This window comes from Macaca nemestrina, chromosome 13, assembly GCF_043159975.1.
Source record: "Macaca nemestrina isolate mMacNem1 chromosome 13, mMacNem.hap1, whole genome shotgun sequence".
NCBI classification, from domain to species: domain Eukaryota; kingdom Metazoa; phylum Chordata; class Mammalia; order Primates; family Cercopithecidae; genus Macaca; species Macaca nemestrina.
Genome location: NC_092137.1, coordinates 79,844,540 through 79,866,218, shown reverse-complemented (window position 1 = coordinate 79,866,218; position 21,679 = coordinate 79,844,540). Strand labels below are relative to the sequence as shown.

Sequence of the window (21,679 nt, the reverse complement as noted above, 5' to 3'; positions counted from 1 at the left end):
TTTCATGCCATTCTTTCATTGATAGAACAGATGGCTCATATCCGTGCCTTCTAATCCCTTCACCATCCAGTTTCTCCTTCTCAGCTTATTCTTTGTGTTCTCTGTGAAAATCACTTTCTCAAAGTTCACCACATGTCAAAGGTCCAGGCTCTAAGGCTAAACTTTGGGCATGGAGGAAGAAGTGGATGGATGGTTTAGAATCTGAAGCCATGTACTCTATTAATGGAAGAAGATGGGATGGATTCTCAGTCCAGCAGAGATGCCAGGTTAGAGAGTAGGAATCATCCACTGACTGCAGGATGGAATTGAATTGTTCTGAGTCTGAGAAGTCGATTACCTGTGATGACGGTCTGGGAAGTCCAGACAAAAACTCAAAGTCCAATACATGAAGTCAGGAGTTAGGGCAGAAAGAACAAAGATACAGCAGCGTGCTAGTGGATTAAAATAGATTCATGACAAATGACATCCCGAACACTACATTTTGCACAGAAAACTGTACACGTACATGTTTTGGCATATTTCTGTTGGGCTGGGAGCATTTCCTTAAGGTAGCAGGACTGAGATGGATACAACCCTTTGTCTGTTCATGTGGGAAAAACTATCCTTTTCTGTGTTTTCTCGGTGGAAAGCTGTCTTTTATTCTAGGGTATACCTGGAAAATTACTTTCTACCTGGTGTATCCTTGGAATCCTCCTATCTCACAATGGCATAAGTTGAGGTAGGTCTATTCTGCCCTCCTCCTCCTCCTCCTTCTTCCTCTTTATTGCTAGAGGGTACTATGGAGAGGGTAAGAGCATGACAGGTAACTTACAGGATAGATAAGTAGGATATTGTGTGTATGTTGTAGGTGTGTGGGGATAATGCATGTAGTGTTTATGTACATGTGTGAGAAGTTGCACATGGGGAGAGAAAAAAAACAGAAAATAAGATCTGTGATTTCTCATTTTAGTTCTTGGGATTAGTAAAAATCTGCTCCCCTAAGTTGGTTTGAAGGCAGCCTCACCTTATCACCTACCAGAATTATCCCCTACATTGTACATTACTTACAATTCTTGGTTGTAAAATGAGATCGACCTAAAATAGTCATGTAGCATTTTAGTGTAAAGTCTAAGAATCTCGAGAGATCAGTAAGCAGTTTTGCAAATTCGGCAATTCTAATCCACTGTAATATTATTTCTTCCCATTAGGCAACATTTGCAATATGGTTCCTACTCGTTTTACAAACTTGACTGTCCTGAAGCAGCTGGAGGTCAAGGTTATACTATGGGACGGAATAAATAAATGAATCCAGGGTTGAAGCAAAGACACTGACTACTGTAAATGCCCTATAAGCGCAGGCCATGTGAGATGGTATGGTATAAAAGAAGGTCCTGTAAATGAAGATGGGCTTCTCAGCTCAGAGTGGTTACCTCACTGAAATTATGGAGTTAAGGAGACATCAGAAAGATGGAACATGCTATCGATATAGAATAAACAACAATGGAAAAATTTACTGCAGTGTGAGTGAGTGGAGTGCAGACTCTAGAGAAAGCACTCAGACACTGAGTTATAGAGTTATGGCTATGTTTTCTCTGCTTGAAAGGTTGGTATGTGATGTTTCCTATAGCCCCAAGATTTTTTCCTTGGTCAAATCCTTCTTGCAATATTAACTCAAAGATTTTATAAAAGTATAGCAGATTTAAAATAAATGAGACCCTAACCAAGGTGACTATGCAACGGATAAGCACCTTTACCTCCTTGTCAACATGACTTATTGAGTAATCAGTAACTGATATTGATGATATTCAGCTGCCCTAAGACAGCTGCATAAGACTATGCACCAGTAGGATGCCCTTGAGGAGATACGTGACTAGCAAGGTAGAGAAGCTGAAAAGACCCCAGAATTTAAATCTTCCCAGAGTGAGGTGGTCCATAGCTGCTCAGTCTTTTCTCTCGTGCCCATTGTGGGGCCTGAATGTGGAGGAATTTTTGGACTTCAGAAGTTGTGCTTTTAAGTGAAACCGAGTTGCCCTGCATGTTGTGTTGTGGTCCTACATGTATCCTTTCTGAAAGCTAAATAAAGTTGGCTCTGGGTATAGCTCTTTCTGTCTTGTGAGTTTGATTGTTACCCTGAACTCCAGACCGCTGCTGCTGTTCAAGCTGAGAGCTTCAGATGCCATGATTCTTTTTGACTAGGAATTGGTTGTTAAAGCCTTTGGACTCTGTAAAGTATCAATGACCTTTCTTGTAATGCCTTTGTCAGTTCTAGTTTGCATTCCTCTTGATATTTTTGCAGCATATTGAACTTAACCACCCTTCTCCTTGGGTCTCTTTTCTCCTTCAATTCTACGACATCGTTCTTGATCTTCTTTTATAAAGATGACACCGTCTCTGTTGAGTATGCCTCCTCTTTCAGTATTCTGAGGAGTAATCTTCTGTGTCTTTTTACCTCCTGGCTGCCAAAGACAGATGACCCATCCTCAATGCTTGTGTAAGTTTGTTATTGTTATGTAACAAATTACCACAACTTAGCAGCATAAAACAACACTCATTTATTATCACACAGTTTCCATAATTCAGGAGTCTGGGAACAGCATAACTGTGTATTCTCACAAAGTTGAAAGAAGATGGATATACTAATTACCCTGATTTGATCAGAATGCAAGGTATACACATATAATAACATTGCTCTGTATCCCATAAATATATACAATTTCTCTGTGTCAATGAAAAATGGGGAAAAAAACAATAACAAGCTTGTCACGGTGGCTAGCACCCGTAATCCCAGCACTTTGGGAGGCCGAGGTGGGCAGATCACTTGAGGTCAGGAGTTCAAGACCCACCTAGTCAACATGATGAAACCATGTCTCTAACAAAAATACAAAAATTAGCTGGGTGTGGTGGTGCATGCCTGTAATCCCAGCTACTCAGGAGGCTGAGACAGGAGAATCCCTTGAACCCAGAGGGTGGAGGTTGCAGTGAGCCTAGATCATGCCACTGCACTTCAGCCTGGGTGACAGAGCAAGAATCCATTGCAAGAATAAAAATAAAAATAAAAACAAATTGTCAGCCAGGGCTGCAATCTCATCTGACTCTTGGCATCCTCTTCCATGTTCTCTCAGGTTGTTGGCAGAATTCATTTTCTTGTGGCTATAGCATGCATGGAACTTCAGAGCCAGGAGGAGAGAGGGAATCTCTGCAGCTGAGTCTTTCACCTCTAGATTCTTTTTTAAAGGGCTCAACTGATTAAGTCAGGCCAACATAGGATAATTTCCCTTTTGACTGAAGTCAAGTGATTAGGCATCTTAATTAAATCTGAAAAATTCCTTCACCTTTGCCATATTCTACTGGTTAGAAGCAAGCTATAATTTATAAATATACTAAAAACCTTTGACTTGTACACCTTAAATGTATAAACTATGTGGTTCATGAATGATATCTCAATAGAGTTGTTTAAAAAAGTAAAGTTTAGGTCTGGCATGGTCGCTCACGCCTGTAATCCCAGCACTTTGGGAGGCTGAGGCAGGTGGATCAGGAGGTCAGGAGACAAGACACTATCCTGGCTAACACGGTGAAACCCCATCTCTACTAAAAATACAAAAAATTAGCCGGGTGTGGTGGCAGGCGCCTGTAGTCCCAGGTACTCGGGAGGCTGAGGCAGCAGAATGGCATGAACCCGGGAGACAGAGTTTGCAGTGAGCCGAGATTGTGCTTCGCACTCTAGCCTGGGCAACAAAGTGAGACTCCGTCTCAAAATAAATAAATAAATAAATAAATCAAATAAAGTTTTGAGACATGGAAAGAAATAGAATCAAGTTACAAATCATACCCACATTCAAGGGTAGGGAATACTAGGGGGCAGGAATTACGAGGTTGTATTAGAATTCTATCTGCCACAATACTAAAAGTACCATCTCTATGCTTGACATTTCCACTGAGCCCAAGGACCATATTTCCAAACACTAGATTATGGTTTCAAATAGTGCCTACTTGGCAGCTCTTGTTACAGTATTTCTCAATTTTCAATGAAGTGTCTATGCATAATATATATATATATATATAAGCTTACATTAACAAATTCAAAAGAGAAGAATAACAGTAATAGAAGAATTTCCTCCAAGTACAAGGCTGCTAGAGTTGGCTTGGTGAATTGGCGAATACAAATATTAATATTCACTTGATTGGGGAGGGAGGGGACAAGAAAAACAGTAGATGTGCTGTCACGAAGAAAGGTAGAATATACTTTTACCACCCCCATATTCATATCCTGACTATGGACCCAAAGCTTATGACAACCAAGTACTTGGAAACTGTTCTTAAATACCCAAGTTCTGCTTTTGGTGTTGCCAATGTACACTATTGCCTTTTTTTTTTTTTTTTTTTTTTTTTACATTTATTCAGAAAATCAGGGCAAGACTTTTGCTTTCAGTTTATCCTGAAAGTAATTGTATGTGAGTAAAATTTGTTAGAAACAGAAGGAAAAAGCAAGAATTATAGTAAATTCTACTGAACTAGCTCAAAATAACAGACCTACGGAACTAGCTCAAAATAATAGATTGAGCATCCAGGACCATGACTGTTTATATCTTGTCAGTTTGGATGAGAATTTCTCTGATATATACAACCAGGTGCATGAGTGCTAGGATATCTATTCTTAATTTTACTAAATATTGCTGACTGTTTTCCACAACAACTATGCTAGTTACACCCCTATCAACACTCAGTGAAGTTTCTCATTTCCTCTATTTTTCACTAAAATTTGCTGATACCCCACTTTTAGATTTTTATTAGTCAAATGGGTCGAACCTGGTATCTCATTGCTTTTAATTTTCTTCTCTCTGATTCCTAAGGCATATGTGGAAATCATGATAACCATTTAGACTTTTCCTCCTATGATATGCTTATTTATTTTTTTACTCATGTTTATTTTGAGTTTCCTGCTTTTTGTAGTTAATTTTTATAAGTTTGTGATATATTCTAGATTAGGTCTGTTTCATAGAGCTCTCTGTGATTATGGAAATGTTCTATATCAAAACTCTTTAACATGGTCCCCCCCCCAGCCATCTGGCTAGGGAGTACTTAAAATATGGTTAGTACAATTGAGAGACTGAAATCTAATTCTATGTAATTGATTTAAATTCAAATGTAAATAACCATATGTGACCAGTGACTACATATTGAACAGTTTAGTTCTAGGTGATACTCTTGTTAGCTTTAGGGATTGCAAATATCTTCTTCCAATCTCGTATCTCTATTACTTTTGTTTAGAGTTGTAATTTGTTTAATATAACCTCTAAATTTTAAAGTAATGAAATCCATAACATTTTATTGTCTAGCTTGTTAGGTTTTTTTCTTTGTATGAAGACATTAAAGACATTTCCCATCCTTAGATCCAATAATGTTTTCTTTATTTATGCTTTAGTTTTTATTATATCTTTTCTTCTGATTTCTTTGGGTTGAATTTTCTTCTCTTTTTCTTTTTTCGTTAAAGTGAAATGTTAGGTTATTAATTTTATATTTTTCTTGTTTTTAAATATAGGCATTTATAGCTATAAATTATCTTCTAAGTACTGCTTTGGCTGCATCCCATAACTTTCAGTATGCTGTATTTTCATTTTTACTAATCTCCAAGTATTTAATCATTTAAGCAATTTCTTTTATGATCCATTATTTAAAAGTGTGCTGTGTAATTTCCACATCTTTGTTAATTTTCTTTTGTGATTGATTTCTAATTTTATTTTTGATCAGACAGCATACTTTTTGGAAAGTTTAATCATTATAAAGTTTTATTGAGGTCTGTTCTATGGCCTATATATGGCTTAAGTTGAGTAATGTTCCAAGTGCATTGAGAAGAATGTATAGTAGTCTGCCTAACCGCAGTTTCACTCTCTGAAGTTTCAGTTACCTGTGATGCAGTATGATATTTAGAGAGACAGAGAGAGCGAGAGAGAGAGAGCATATTTATATAACTTTTACTACAATATATTGTTATAATTGTTCTATTTTATTAGTCATTATTGATAATCTTTTACTGTGCCTAATTTATAAATTAAACTTCATCATAGGCATGTACCTATAGGAGAAAAACACAGTATATATAAGGTCCAGTACTATTATCAGTTTCAGGCAACCACTGGGAGTCTCGAGACACATCCTCTCCATATAAAGGGGACTACTGCATATTTTGTAGTTTTGGGGTAGAATGTTTTACATCTATCTATGAGGTTTATATTAATAGTTCATTTATAATGTTGTTCAACTTTTCCATATCTTTGCTGATCTTCTGCCAGTTATTCTATCTATTACTGAAAGTGAAGTACTGAGTTCTCCAACTATTGTTATTCAGCTGTCTATTTCTTCTTTCAGTTCTGTGAGTTTTTCCTTAGGCATTTTTGGACTGTTTTGCTAGGTGGATATACGTTTATAATTTTCATGTCTTAAATAATAAACTATTTTATTATTGTAAGATGTTCTTTTTTGCCTCTAGTAACAATTTGTCTTAAAGTATATTTTGTCTGATGTTGTTATAGCCACTCCATGACTATTTGGGTACTATTGAATCATATATCTTTTTTCCTAGCATTTTTAGTTTTAACCTGTTTGTGTCTCTGAATTTGAAGTTTTTCTCTTGTGGACAGCATATAACATATATTTGGAATCTGTTTCTTTTTAATTCTTTTAAATTTAATTTTTATTTAATTTAAAAGGTATATACTTAATAAATATATTCCTTTTCCTTTGAATAAAGTGTCATTTTAATTTACTTTTAACTTAATTACAGATAGGTAGTCATTAGGTCTGATGTTTTACTTGTTTTCTATGACTTACATCTGGGTTTTTTTTTTTTTTTTTTTTTAGTTTTTCTATTTTATCATTACTGACTTGTTTTCTGTTAGATTATTTTCTAGTATATCATTTTAATTTCCCTGTGCTTTATTTTAACATTTGTTCTTGAACTGTTTTCTTAGTGATTTCTCTAGGGATTATAATTAACATCTAACTTAAAGCAATGTAGTTTAGGCTAATAACAACTTAATTTATAATAAATAGTATACAAATATTTGCTCCGACATAACTCTTTCTCATGGTACGTTTGTGCTATTTTCATACAAAATACATCTTTATGTGTTATAAGCCCTTCCACATAATTGACAATTCTTGAGTTGTGTAGCAGTCTCATATTGAATAGGAGAAGAAAAGTGTTTTAAACAAAAAGATATTCATATTATTTTTATTTTTGCTTTTAATGGTATTCAGTTTTTCTTTTTAAAATTAAAAACACATTTGTGGGTACATTGCAAGTGTATATATTTATGGGGTACATGAGATGTTTTCATATGGTCGTACATACAGTATGAAATAAGCACATTATGGGGAATGGCATATCATCCTCGGAATATTCATTATTCATTATAAGGATTCAAATTACTGTTTAGTGACCTTTCATATTAGCCCTAGGGATCTTCTTCAATATTTTTTATACTGCTAGTGGCAAATTCTCTCAGTTTTTATCTGTGTCTTAATTTCTCTATTATTTTTGAAAAATAGTTTTGCTAGACACAGAAGAAGTCTTAGTTGATAGTGTTTTCCTTTTCATGGTTTCTGCTGAGAAGTCTTTTGTTAATTTCACAGAGTATTGATTACACATGAGGAGTCGCTTTTCTCATGCTGCTTTCAAGGGTCTTCATCTTTCAACAGTTTGACTATGACGTGTCTCAGTGTGGATCTCCTTAGTTTATTCTACTTGGTGTTCACTGAATGAATTGGATGTGTAGATTAATGTTTGTCATAAAATTTGGTAAGTTTTTGACCATTACGTCTTCAAATATTTGTATACCCCTTTTTCTCTTACCCCTCATTCTGGCACTCTGAATATGGGTAAAATAGTGTGCCTGATGTGGTTCTACAGATTTCTGAAGCTCTACTTATTTATTTTTCTTATATTTTCTTTTTGACCTTCAGACTGGATAATCTCAATTGATCTGTCTTCAAGTTAACTGATTTTTTTCTTTTCAACAGTTCACATCTGCTGCTGACCTGCTCTAGTGAGTGTTTTCATTTCAGTTATTGTACTTTTAAACTTTCCAAATGATTATTTCAAATAATTTCTAAGTCTTTATTGATATTCTCTATACAGTAGGTATGACAGGAAAATACATCTTTGAACCCCCAAATCACTAAGCCAAAGGGAAAAGTCAAGCTGGGAGCTGCTTAGGGACAACCTGCCTCCCATTCTATTCCTAAAACCAATAGCTACTAAGATAAAAAAAGCAACTACATACCTCCCTCACAAGGAATTTCCTTGTAGACAAAGGACAGTCAGAACTCAAAGTCATCCCTCTGCTCACTGAGATAAATGCATATCTGACTGCCTCCTTAAGAAAGGCTAATCAGAAACTCAAAAGAACGCAACCATTTGTCTCTTATCTATTTATGACCTGGAAGCCCCCTCCTTGCTTTGAGTTGTCCTGCCTTTCTGGACCAAAGCAATGTACATCTTACATATCTTGATTGATGTCTCACATCTCCCTAAAGTGTATAAAACCAAGCTGTGCCCCAACCACCTTGGGCACATGTCTTGAGGACCTCCTGAGGCTGTGCCATGGGTACACATCCTTAACTTTGGCAAAATAAACTCCTTAAGTTGACTGAGACCTGTCTCAGGTATTTGGGGGTTCACATAGGGAATAATTCTCATCCCTTTCTTTACTTCTTTACACAAGTTTTTCTTTAGTTATTTGAATATATTTCTAATAGTGAATGTCAGTTCTTTACCTAGTAAGTCTGACACCTAGACTTTCTCAGGGACAGTTTCTACTGACTTTTTTCATATGTATAGGCCTGTTTTCTTGTTTCTTTGAGTGTCTCATCTTTATTACTGAAAATTGGACATTTAAAATGATGCAATTTTTAAATTATAGAAAGAAGATGATCACCCCCACACACCTGGGCTTGTTGTTGCTGTTGTTTGTTTATTGACTTATCTGGACTACTATGTAAAGTTTGTATTTTTTGTTGTGTGTGGTCTATGAAATTTCTATTTGGTTACCTTCTTGGTCAGTTAATGATTGATTAGAGATAATCTTAAATGCTTTGAACCAATGTGTGCTGGGTACATTTCAGTGCTTTGGTAGGAGTTTAAAACTCTGCCTCAAACTTCTCTTTTTACTGTCTACAGCCTTAAGGTCTGACAACAATGAGAGTTTACTGTCTCCTCAAATCTTACCTGATATAGGCCATGAGCACAGCCCTGCATACGTGAATTACTTCTAATTCCCAGGAATATGTGAAAGCTTTGCAAAGTTTCCTATGGATATCTTATTTTTCAGTGCTTTAAAAAAAAAATCAGCCTCTTATCCTCAACTGGCAATGCTGCATCAGGCAGCTGTAATGTTAATCAGTTGTCATTATTTTTCTTCTATAAATGCCCTTCTAATATGGCTGTTTGCACTAAGCAAGCTCTGAGTCTGGTCAAATAAAGACAAATCTTGAAAATGAAGTTTTCAGTGAGCTGTCATAAATAGTGAACATTCTTTGGGAATGAGGCATGTGATGGATGTGATGAGCTAAAAATCAGTTCTACCTCTTCCAATGGCTAGTAGTCTACCATAGTTGCAAGAATGTTGGTTTTCAAGGTCACTACAGAGCTGGAAACGGAGATGAAATTTGCGCATGCTAAACCATCACAAAGCTTATTGTTTTTACAAGATTCAACTTTTTTTTTCTTTTTTTAACTAAACACTTCTCAGATCGTGGCAAACTTTTGCATACTTTCCAGAATTTTTAAAAATTTGACTTTGAAGGCTTTTTTAAAGATTTTTTGGGGCCAATATCCCTGTTATTGTTGTGGAAGGGTAGGTTTTCAGAGGTCTTTGTACTTCCATTCCAATAGTTGAATCTGATTCTTATGTTTTTCTTTAGAAAGTTTTCTAGTGCCATTCAGATGTGTCTAGGCTACTTCTCAATTCTTGTAATTAACATTATTATTGTAGTCATGTAGTGCAGCTACCATCCAGTCTCCAGGAGCTGTGATTCCCTGTATTGTCCTCATACTGGCAGCATCAAAAGTAACTAAAAATTTGTTTAAATGGAAACTCTCAGGACCCAAGCCAGACCTATTGAATAAAAACTCAGGTGGTTTGACACTGTAGACTATAGGCATGAGTAATTTTTGAAGTTTGTCTGAACTTGGAAAGGATTTGGAAGTAATATAAATTTGAAAAATCATGCTTTATAAGGCAGGTGGTTCACGTGAAGAATATGTGACGTTGGGAGTCGAAGGTTATTGCTAGGAAAAGGCGTACAGCCAAATCAGAGTTTACTATGGCTCACCCATATCCCGTTGTGACTAGTTTCTAGTTACAGGCCTGCTTATTTCCCAAATCTCCTATACAATTATAGCAATTGCAGTACAGTTTTACTCTTCCCCACCTCTTCTCTCTTAACCTTATTTTCATAAAATATAGAGAATTACCTTTCTACCATTAATTTGGATAAAAGACTGAGATTTAGAGCCAAGAGAATTTTAACTAGAAGCTTTCTGGTTCTTTAGTTAGCTCTAAGGGCATTACATACCCACTCGTCCATCTATTTATTCATTCATTTATTCATTTGTTCCACAAGTTCTTGTTGAATGAAAAGATGTGGAATTCTGGACCTAGATCCAAAGGGAGATGAAGGTATTAGGAAGATACTTGAAGTCTGGGAAACATAATGAGACACCGTCTCTACAAGAAATTATAAAAAAAAACAAAAAAAAAACCCCCAAAAAAAACCAGACTGGTGGCACTTGTTGTCCTAGTTACTCAGGAGACTGAGGTGGAAGGAGCTTGAGCCCAGGAATTTGAGGTTAGAGTGAGCTATGATCATGCCACTGCACTCCAGACTGGACAACAAAGTGAGACCTTGTCTCTAAAAAAACAAAAAATGAAAATGAAAAAATTTAACAAACGGACTTGAGAGCCAGTTGCACAGAGATGAACATGAAAGACTGAAGACTTCGCTGCAAAAGAGAAGGAAAATAAAAAGGTATAAAGAATGAATCTTGAGGAATGCTCAGAGTTGAAAGGATAAGGGAAAAAGCTATTATTTAAAAACAAAAGCCCACTTGGTGGTTAATGGGATCTTTCTTGTTAAAGATACACCCTGCAGAGGTGAGAAAATTTGACTTCCTCAAAGAATATTGATTTTCTCAAAATGTTGTCCTTGGCTGGAAAGGAAAGGGTGGGTATGTGAAGAGAAGGTGATTAGGGGTACCAAAATACAGTTAGATAGAAGAAATACACTCTAGCATTTGACAGTACAGTAGGGAAATTATAGTTAATGATAGCTTTTTGTATATTCTAAAATAGTTAGATGAGAATTATAATGTTTCCAATACGAAGAAAAGGTAAATGTTTGAGGCAATAAATACTCCAATTACCCTGACATAATCATTATACATTGTATATATGTATCAAAATATCACACGTATCCCAAAATATGTACAACTCTAATATATCAATAAAAATGTGTGGTCCCTGGACCAGCAGTGTCAGCATATCTGGGAACCCGTTAGAAATACAAAGCCTCACCCAGCCTACTAGATCAGAAATCTGGGAGTGAGTCCCAGAAATCTGTTTTTTGACAAGCTTTCCTGGTGATTCTGATATACACTTAAGCTTGAGAACCACTGCTCTAACAAATTACATCCCATGGTCTACAGAGGTAATCCACGGGGATTCTTATATTCTTGTGGAGAACTACATGCTGATTAGGAAAGAGATATATTTTTTTTTACCCAATTTTAATGACTTGTTCTGAATATTCTCTCTATTTATTAATTGAGGAGAAAAGTATCAACCTAAATTTCGAGTTTTGCCAGGCAGAAATTTGGTATAATATTTATTATTATTAGAAATAATAGCATCAGGAAAGCCTTAAAACATATGAAGAGCTTCTTAAATAAGTCCTGAATTATTTCACGTGAGATCAATCCATGTTGAGCTTTCAGTTAGAAAAGTAAAATTTTATAATTTTGAATTGGGTTGAAAGATAGTCGAACCTAATCTTCTGTGTCCAAAATCTCCTTCTTCAGTGAGCAACAAAAAGAAATGAAGCTCAAATGAATGTCCCTAAAGTCTTGTGGGAAACTCAATAATAAAAGAAAATTCAACGTCTGTAATCTCAGCACTTTGGGAGGCAGAGGTGGGCAGATCGCCTGAGGTCAGGAGTTCGAGACCAGCTTGGCCAACATGATGAAATCCCGTCTCTATTAAAAATATAAAAATTAGCCGGGCACGGTGGCAGGTGCCTGTAAGCCCAGCTACTTGGGAGGCTGAGACAGGAGAATCGCTTTAACCCTGGAGGCAGAAGTTGCAGTGAGCCAAGATTGCACCATTGTACTCCAGCCTAAGAGACAAGAAACTCTGTCTCAAAAAAAAAAAAAAAAAAAAAAAAAAAGAAAAATTCAATTATATATTGAACTCACTAAGACAGAAAAATACTTTGGACATATTAGAATGATTCCAAAAAATAAAACAACAAACTCTTGTCTGGTTAAACCAGAATTCCTGCATGTATACTCCACATATTAGAAAACGGAAAACACATAATGCTATGTCAGACTGTAAATGTGAAATAGAATAACTCCCAGTTACATTAATGGCTATGGTTAAGTGAGTGTCTACTATGTGTTAGTCTTCGTGTTAAGACTGTTGCTTGTCACATGGAAGCCTGCCAAGAGGCCTGTTATAATTTCCTTTTCACAGATAGCCCTCCAGCCTGGATGACAGAGTGAGACGCTATCTCAAAAAAAATCAAAAGTAAAAAAGTAAAACATATCAAGCTCTTGATCCATCATATCATAGATCCTGTGAGAACACATTTCTAAGTCCTCAGATAGGAATGCTTCAAACCTTCCAGAGCTGATGAAACTTTCTCTGTTGATACTTGTATAATTTTTAATCACACAGCTAAAGATAGGAAATGGACTTCTCTCTGGATGCACCAAGAGTCTTATTTATGGGGTACATTTGGAATGTTAATGGAAAAGTAAGAAAGTACAGATTACATTTCCGTAGGGTGCTAAGGCAACATTCAAAAATATTCTCTTCTGCACATTATTTCTGGCATTTTCCATGAAAATATTATCAATATTTTCACTACAAAAAAAGTTCTTGGGAAAGGTGACTTAGAGACAAAGTAGTTGGGACATAGCATTGTGGTGAGCTTAGCTACACTCTGTATTTGGGAGTTACTTACAGTATCTATCTTGAAGGGTGGTTGTGAGTATTACACTAGGCTACACAGGCAAAACCCTTAGCAATGAATCTATCACAGAGGCATGGTTAATAACTGTTAGTTATCACTGTCATCATTATTGTCCCATCTTCATCATGCGTTTGCACAAACCCAACAGCCTTCACTCATGGCCCACAGTGATCTTCCCTCATTCACAATGGTCAATGTAACCTCTTACTAAATAAGTGATAGTGTCTATTTGGATGGGTGTATGATCCTCAGGACCTATAAACAAGGCCTGAGGGTCTTGTTTGGCCTTTTTTGCATTTAGCATACAAAAAAATTTAAAAGTAAAACGAAAGCTCTTTTGCTATCAGACATTTGATGAACTACGTAATTCAGGCTCTGGCCAAAGGGATAGGATTATGTGCTACTGAGTGTCACTGTGTTTTAGAAATTGATGTCCTGCAGGGTCAGAAGGGTACTCCTGAATGAGGTCAGAGATCTGATTTACCAATCGATGCCCTTGGACGGAGGGTATTTTGATCTTAGAGTGCTGCATTAACTCTAACCCCAGGTTGATTTTGCAAAACCAGTGCCCTCAGATACTTTCCAAAGTGCTCATTCCTTCTTTCTCCCTCTTTTGTAATGTATTTTTGATTGTTAGGTTTCTGTTATGTAGTTACTATCCAATCAATAAACATTAGCCAGTTTATTAGTGAAACAGGCTTGATCTCATGATATTACTCATAGGAGGCTCTTATTTATCATTCTAGTCCACAAAAGTTCACAGCTGATGCAACATACAGTCTAAATAGCTATGCTGCCAGGAGCAGTATCTATGCCTGAGGCTGCCCTTCAGGTCACAGTGAATGAGCACAGAACAGAGAGAAATGAAAACAAACAAACAAAAAGAAACAAATAAAAACAAAAAATGTGTCCAGAGTCTGGCCTTGAGTGCAGATTTAGTGCATGTAAAAGCCTCTCTGTCTCCGTGAACTCCCCATTGGAGAGTGTACGTGACCACTCATCTCCCACGTTAATCACGAGTGCAGAGCTGTGTGCCTCTATCTAGAGGCCACAATGGGAAGTGGCACTCAGATAATGGGATTCCTGTCAGCAATTGAACTAAATGACTCAGGTCAGTGGCCTCTTTGTTAGAACTGGGGCCAGGAGGAGCTAAATGACCCTGAGCAGGGAAGGTGGCGCCTGAGAGTCTCGGCAGCCCTGCAGGGTTGGACAGACATCAGGGAATTGAAGCCGACTCTGCAGGGAGCCAGGCTTTTGGGCCATTCAAACCTATTTCTAATGTAAAACTATTAGTTCTTGATTGGAGTTGTGATGGAGAATAGGGGTGAGCTGAATTTTAGTAGCACAGAAACCCTACAAAGTATGTCCACATTCCTGCTTGTGACCTCCAGTCCATTGTAGGAAATTCAGAGCTTCGGAAAGCAGCTTCTTTTCTTTTTTCTTTTCTTTTTTCAGTGAGCATCTTCTTTTATCCCACTGCTACTGATGTGCATATTTTATATGTCTGGAGGAACTTACTCTAGATGAGTGGCTGGCAAACTTGCTACAAAGGGCCAGATGGTAAATATTTTAGACTTTGTGGTTATATAGTCTCTGCCACAACGACTCAATTCTGCCAGTGTAGTGTGAGAGAAGCCATAGGCAAAACATAAACAAATGAGTGAGGCTGTATTCGAATCATACTTTATGTATAAAAGCAGGCAGTAGCCAGAATTTGGCTCACAGACCACAGTTTGCAGACCTTTGCACTTGACACTGGTTTTTCTTACCAAGCTGTTTTCCTACTAACAGTAATAGAGGACCAACATGTAAATCCATGGTGCTTTTCGACATTGATGCTGCTACTTGATGTTCTAGTCTCATGAGTGGCCTCCTTTGATGCAAATGCGTAGGGATGGGGTGGTGCTTGAGGCAAAGCGATGACCAGTACCACCTGTCTACTGGTCCCAACCTTAAAGGGGAATTTTCTTCAGTGAGTTTTTGGCTTAAGATGAGGCTTCCCCAAGTTTTGATCATATCCTTATCCAAATCTCCCTGCTGTAGTTTAAAAGTCAGGTCAGGATTTTCATGAAGCCACTTGAAGAAGTATTGAGATTTTCCCGGTTGCATTCACAGAGGTGATAAAGAGATGGAATATATTCAGAGTTGATAATTTCAGCTAACTGGAGATTCCACGAAATGCCTTTTAACTAAAAGCTATTTATTTGAAAGAAGTGATTTCTGTTACTGATGATTTTATCCTTCAGAAAATTATAAAAATAAGGTCCTACTGCATAGGATATTATTAAAAGTAGGAAAAAACAGGTTGGAAATGTAAGTCAACAGGAAAGTTGGGGAGAAATGATGACATCATTGGAGATTTCCACTGTGTTCACGAATAGTTGAGTAGAGTCAAAAGAAAATAACCTGAGAAAGCAGATTCTTTCTCAAAAAAGAAAAATGTAAAAAGGGGAATTTGATGAAAATAAAGATAAAAGCAGTTTTTGTTTTTCACAGCTTGGGCAAGAAAATTAACAAACAAACAAAAACTGGCCTGACATTTGATTAAATGATGAAAACAAGTCCTAACAAGATCATACTTTCTTCCAGATAGATCACACAGGTAAACTAAAATAGTGACTCAAAAATGTTAACCATGGATTTCAGACAAAACATTGATCCTTTTCTCAGGTTTTACCTGTCTTCTACTTTAGTGTATTTTTGAGATTTTTTTTGAAGATCCTGTGCCTTGAGGATATTTGTTAAAAGAAGACAGTTTTGAGCCTCACCCCAAAGTTACTGAGTTAGAATTTCTAGGTATGGGGACTAGGATATCTGTGATGTTAAGGGACATTTTAGTAAATATCAATCATACTGAAGTTTGAGAAGCACCAGCAATCCCATCCCCTTGACCAAGATCTTCTCTCATTCATAGGACAAGTGTTTGGAAAAGACAATGTTATGGATTGACTTGTCTCCCCACAAAATTCACATGTTGGAGCTCCAGTTTCATTGTTAGTGTTTCCTTGAAAGAGGTAATTAAAGTTAAATGAGGTCATCAGGGGTGGGCCCTAATCCTATCTGACTGGTGTTCTTAGAGGAAGAAATCTGGACAGCATACAGAGACACCAGGGAAGTGAGTGAACAGAGGAATGATTATGTGTGAGGATGCAGCAAGATGGCCATCTGCAAACCAGGAAGACAGGCCTTAGGAGAAACCAATCTTTTGGACACCTTGATCTAGGACTTCCAGACTTTACAACTGTGAAACAATAAAATTTTGTTTTTTAAACTACCTTGTCATGACCACATGACATATATTGTATGGTTGCCCTGGCAAGCTAATATGAAGGATAATCAGATTGTTGGGGTTTGAAATCCACCAGTTGAACTCCACCACTGTACAACGTAGGGCAAGTTATTTGTCTGAGACTTATTTTCCTCATCTATAAAATCAAGATAATGATAGTGCCCACTTCATCAGTATATTGAGATGATTAAATGCAGGAGACCCTGGAACAATGCAGGGGTTAGGGGTGCCATCCCCCACACAGTTGAAAGTCCACATATAATTATCGACTCCCACAGCCTACTGTTGACTGGAAGTCTTACCAATAACGTAAGCAGTCGATTAACACATATTTTGTGTATATACTGTATTCTTAGTTACTAGTAGTGTATACTGTAGTATATACTATATTCTTACAATAAAGTAAGAGAAAAGAAAATATCATTAAGAAAATTAAGAAAGAAAAGATATTTACTATTCATTAAGCAGAAGTGGATCCTCATAAAGGTCTTCATCCTTGTTGTCTTCATGTTGAGTAGGTAGAGGAGGAGGAGAAGGAGGAGGGCTTGGTCTCATTATCTTTGGGTGGCACAGGTGGGATAAAATCCATGTGTAAGTGAGCTCACAAAATTCAAACCCATATTGTTCAAGGGTCAACTGTAATCCATTGTGAGAACTCCAAAAATGCTTGCAGAAGGAAAGTTCATGATGCTGGGTGCACCTTTCGCAGCTTCCGGAGGAAGGCAGAGGAATGGGGTAAGTAGGGCAATGGTGAATACCAAACTGGGGATCAGAACCTCCTCACTCCTTGACTTTACTTTTCTACTTTCTTCTTTGTTTTTTCTACTTTTTTAGTCACCAATTTCTTCTCTGGACACTTCCTTAAGAACTTCTATCTTTTTCATTGACTAAGTAATCAATCAATGAAGTCAATCACACATTCTTTCATTTATTCATTGAGCAGAGTGGTTGAGCACCAGTCTTTTTGGAGAGCACAGGGGTAGAGTAAGATCATGGTTTCACTCCTTGAGACACAACACAGGTGACATTTCTGCAGTAATGCTGATGGTTTACAAGGATCCATGATACACATTTTCAAGTTTGGATGCTACAACCATCCTGGAAGACAGACCAAATAGGTATCATTCCTATTTCTATATGTGAAAACTAGGGCTAGTTACTGCATAGCTATTAGCTGGGGTTGCTTGAGTGGGAACTTACTCTGATGCCACTGAACAATGTTGAAGTGTTACTCAAGTGGCAGCCACATCAAGCTGTGTGTGACAAGTGCTATAAGAAAACTGTTGACTCAGTATTGTGGCTTAAGGTGGAAAAATTCATGTCTGAATGAAGTAATCAAGAAAGGCATAATGGAGGAGGTGAGATTAAAACTGTAATTTGAAGAAAGAGAAGAAAACTCTAATTTTGTTTTCTTCATCTGAAAAAGAGAAATCCCCTAAGTCTGGGGTTTGAAGTGAATTCATATGTCACAAAGAGTAGATCTGTTATGCTTCAGATCATCTATCTCATTGCAAATAAATAAGTGAAATTCAATATAATTATCCTCCAGGTTCTGTTTAGTTGTTTGTTTATTGCTATTTAAGCAATCAAGTTTTAAATAAAACATGGGAAGAGAAATGCAAAGTGCTGCCAAAAGAGATGAATCAAACTTAATTAGTTTCCAAATACACACCTTTTATTCAGGCCCCCACCAGGCTTTCTCTTGCGTCCCTGTCAATGTGAAGAATGGGGAATGACCAAGTTGATGAAGATACTCAGAGGGCAGAGATAAACGGGTACACTTTCAAGAGCTGAGAGAGAAAGAATGGTTTTGCTGATGGCTGATAAAATTAGACTTTTATATATTTTAAATGAGTAGGTGCTGCTTCCTAGAATGCTTATTCTGAAGTAATCATAAAAATAATTAGCCACTTTACATAATCATTATCAGCTGATGACATAATTGTGTAGTAATAGAAAGCATACCATTGATTATTATCCCACAGATGAAAAAACACATTTTACTCTAAATTAGTCTCATTCAAAGCAGGAAAAAAACAGAAAACACATAGTTGAACCATGACATAATGTTAGAAACCTTTTAATCTATGCCATTTTTTCTTTGATGTTTGTTTAAAAATCCCAGGCCAATTCAATCATGTTGTGTAAGTTATGATGACAGACTGAGATCAGCTTCCTCATTTTCTGTGCATGACACACATACAACTTTGGGAGAATACAAAACTTCTATTGAGTAAATTGGCCCTTGTTTATCCTCTATTAAACTGAAAACAACAATAATTCACCATTAACAAAACATATACTGATTCGGCACAAATATTTTTAAATTTATAAAATGTGCAAAAGTCTTTCTTTTGTTTGTTTCTGAACATTGCTTAGTGCTGCAGATTCTCCCCCATGGTTTTTATCTGTGAAGTGCAGTAGTTAATTTACATATTTCTAGTCTCATGAAAATTTAAGGGTATAAGACCAAGTGACTGATGTCTGCTTGACATTCAGGCTGCAAACAGCCCTAGATCAATCAAATTTTTGTTATTTTTCTGTTTATTTTAACCATATGATGGGCTAAATTAGTATATCCAATTGGAAATCTTTATAGCAAGTTAGATTTGTACTTCAGGTAAATAATGTAGACCCTGGTGATTTTATGGTGATTTTTAAAAAACAAAGCACATATTTTTGTTTGTATTCTTTTGGTATCAACATGTTCTCCCAAATTCTTCTTTAAAAGATAATGGTGTTAATGACATATCTGTCTATGTAAATACCTGGAGATTTTCCAAATAAGATTATTCTTTTTAATTCTGAACTTTCTATGTATCTGTGCACTGTGTAAGCCCAAACTGCAAACCAGGTTAAATTGGGTAGTGTTCACCTTGGCTAGAGCCAAGACAGATAAATTGTGATTAAAATGTAGTTGAATTTTTATGTTGCAGGGAAAAAATGTTTCTGAGATGAAGCCAAGAAAAATATGGAATACTTGATAAAGTGTTTATGTTAAGATGGGGAGAGGACAGCACAAAAAATAAAAATAAATTTAAAAAACAGAGGAGAGAGAAAGAAAAAGGATGGTGGCTGTGTATTAGGACCCAAAGATAAGTTGGTGAGATCAGGGAATGACGTAGTTTTCAGTAACTGCATCTGCCCTCATTGGATCTTTGCAGAAAGTCTGGAGCCCAACAGTGTAGAGTGGGAGGAGGGCAGAGGTAGAAGAATCTCAAATGTATGCTTTGGACACTATTGTGCAACCAGCCTACATATCATTACTGTAAATTCTGCACCTGTGTTTATATATGAAACCTTATTTTATATTTCTTAACATTTAAATACATATGTAACTTCAAAAACTGGGGGCCCAAATAATCAATAGCTCTGTTCACTAAATATTTCTGGTTCTATACTTCTGGGAAAGTTCTGGTTTCCTTGGGTTGGAATGAAGCCATGTAGCTAGTTGTGGCCAGTGAATCAATAACAAAAGAGTCATGTATACATTCTAGAGATGACCATTAATTACTAATTTAAGACCTCCCAGATGTCAGCTTCTCTCTGGAACAGTGACCCACTCCATCAGCCTGGGTTCTTGAGAGAGTGAAGTCACCAGCCCCTCTCCAAAATATGCTGGATAAATAATGAGGATGACAAATAAACCTTTGCTGTTTTAAGTTAGTGAGGTCTTGGGACTGGTTGGTAGTAGAATAACCTAGATTATCTAGCAGAAATATCTCCTCAATTATATTTTTAGATTTTCTGTTTCTGGGCCAGTTCTGATTGAGTAAAAAAACCACAATTATTTCGACAGCTTTATTCCCCCCTTAAAACAGTAAAATCAAATTGCTTCAAGATGCAGGGTCTGTGTCTTCTTTTATTTCCCAAAATGGATCTCTACTCTCTGTGGCTCTCTGGTTATATTAGGTCCTCATGTTCTCACTCCCTGCTTTCTCACATCTGGTTTTTAATATGTCTATAGATTTGCAATCGTCTTTCAGTTCTCAATGGTTATTTTACCAGTCCAGCTCTTTTCTAGGACCAGAGTCTTCCTGCCTACTTTAATGTCAGTGAGTCCACTGCCTGCCTTTGTCAGGAAAAGGTCTGGAGCTCTGCCTCTTTGGCCAGTCCAGGTTTGGAGTTCTGCTTTCTTTGGATAGAGTTCCCAAATTTACCACGACCAGTCAATCTGATTCCTGGATGCAAGCCCTGCCTAATTGGAAGTGTCGGTGCCAACCTGTGCTGAAACAGGGACTATGAGTAGGGTGCTTCCTTGGACTTGGTGTTTGGCCTATGTAGCTGTGTCTCTAGAGCCAAGTGCTGAAGCTAGATTCATTTTCCAAATGTTGGCTTTACCACAGCGTTCAACTCTGCACTCGATTCTGGCTCTTTCTTCTTTCACGCTGGTTCCATATGGGAAAATGTGACCCATGATGGCAAGTTCAGAATGGAAACGTGATTCCCTGATGAACTAATCTGGAAATACAAAGCTTAGTAAATAGACCAACAAAAAAGCATTATTAACAAGATCTGGAGAGAGAAAAAGAGAATGAATTTCGGGTTCTAATTGCTCAGAATCAACAGGCAGACTGGCCAAAGCCCATGCCCAGAGCACAGAAAGTTAATCGGAGACAGGTGGCTGGACTTATCATATAGGGCCTGGGAGTATGAGACCAGGAATCTAAAGAAAACTTCAATTCTTCATATTTCCAGGGAAATTAGACAGAAAGGTCAGCCTGATCCTCAAGAAAAAAGTAGAGTAAATTATTTCAAAAGAAAAGCAAAAACAGAGACAGCTTGTAAGGGTGGCTGTGATAGTGCAGCAACTGGATTTCTGACTCTAGCATTCTGTTTAGACCAATGTTTCTCAAAGTGGCATCCACACATCAGTGGCCTCAGTACCATGGGTGGGGGCAGGTTGACAATGTGAATAAATGGACCTAGGAAATAATAATACTTAGATAACCAACATGAATGTATGAAGATTCTGCTGCCTGTTAAGAAGGACATGGATCCCTTTGTTGAGTTTAAAACCAAAAAGAGGCCGAGCACGGTGGCTCAAGCCTGTAATCCCAGCACTTTGGGAGGCCGAGACGGGCGGATCACGAGGTCAGGAGATCAAGACCATCCTGGCTAACACGGTGAAACCCCGTCTCTACTAAAAATACAAAAAAA

At 37.1% G+C, this 21,679-nt stretch overlaps 1 protein-coding gene across 3 annotated transcripts in view; it reads right to left on the bottom strand.

Annotated features, from left to right (window-relative positions):
• Positions 1 to 21,679, bottom strand: part of LOC105465339 (catenin alpha 2) — a 1,482,339-nt gene that overhangs the window by 1,264,424 nt on the left and 196,236 nt on the right. The window lies entirely within an intron of this gene.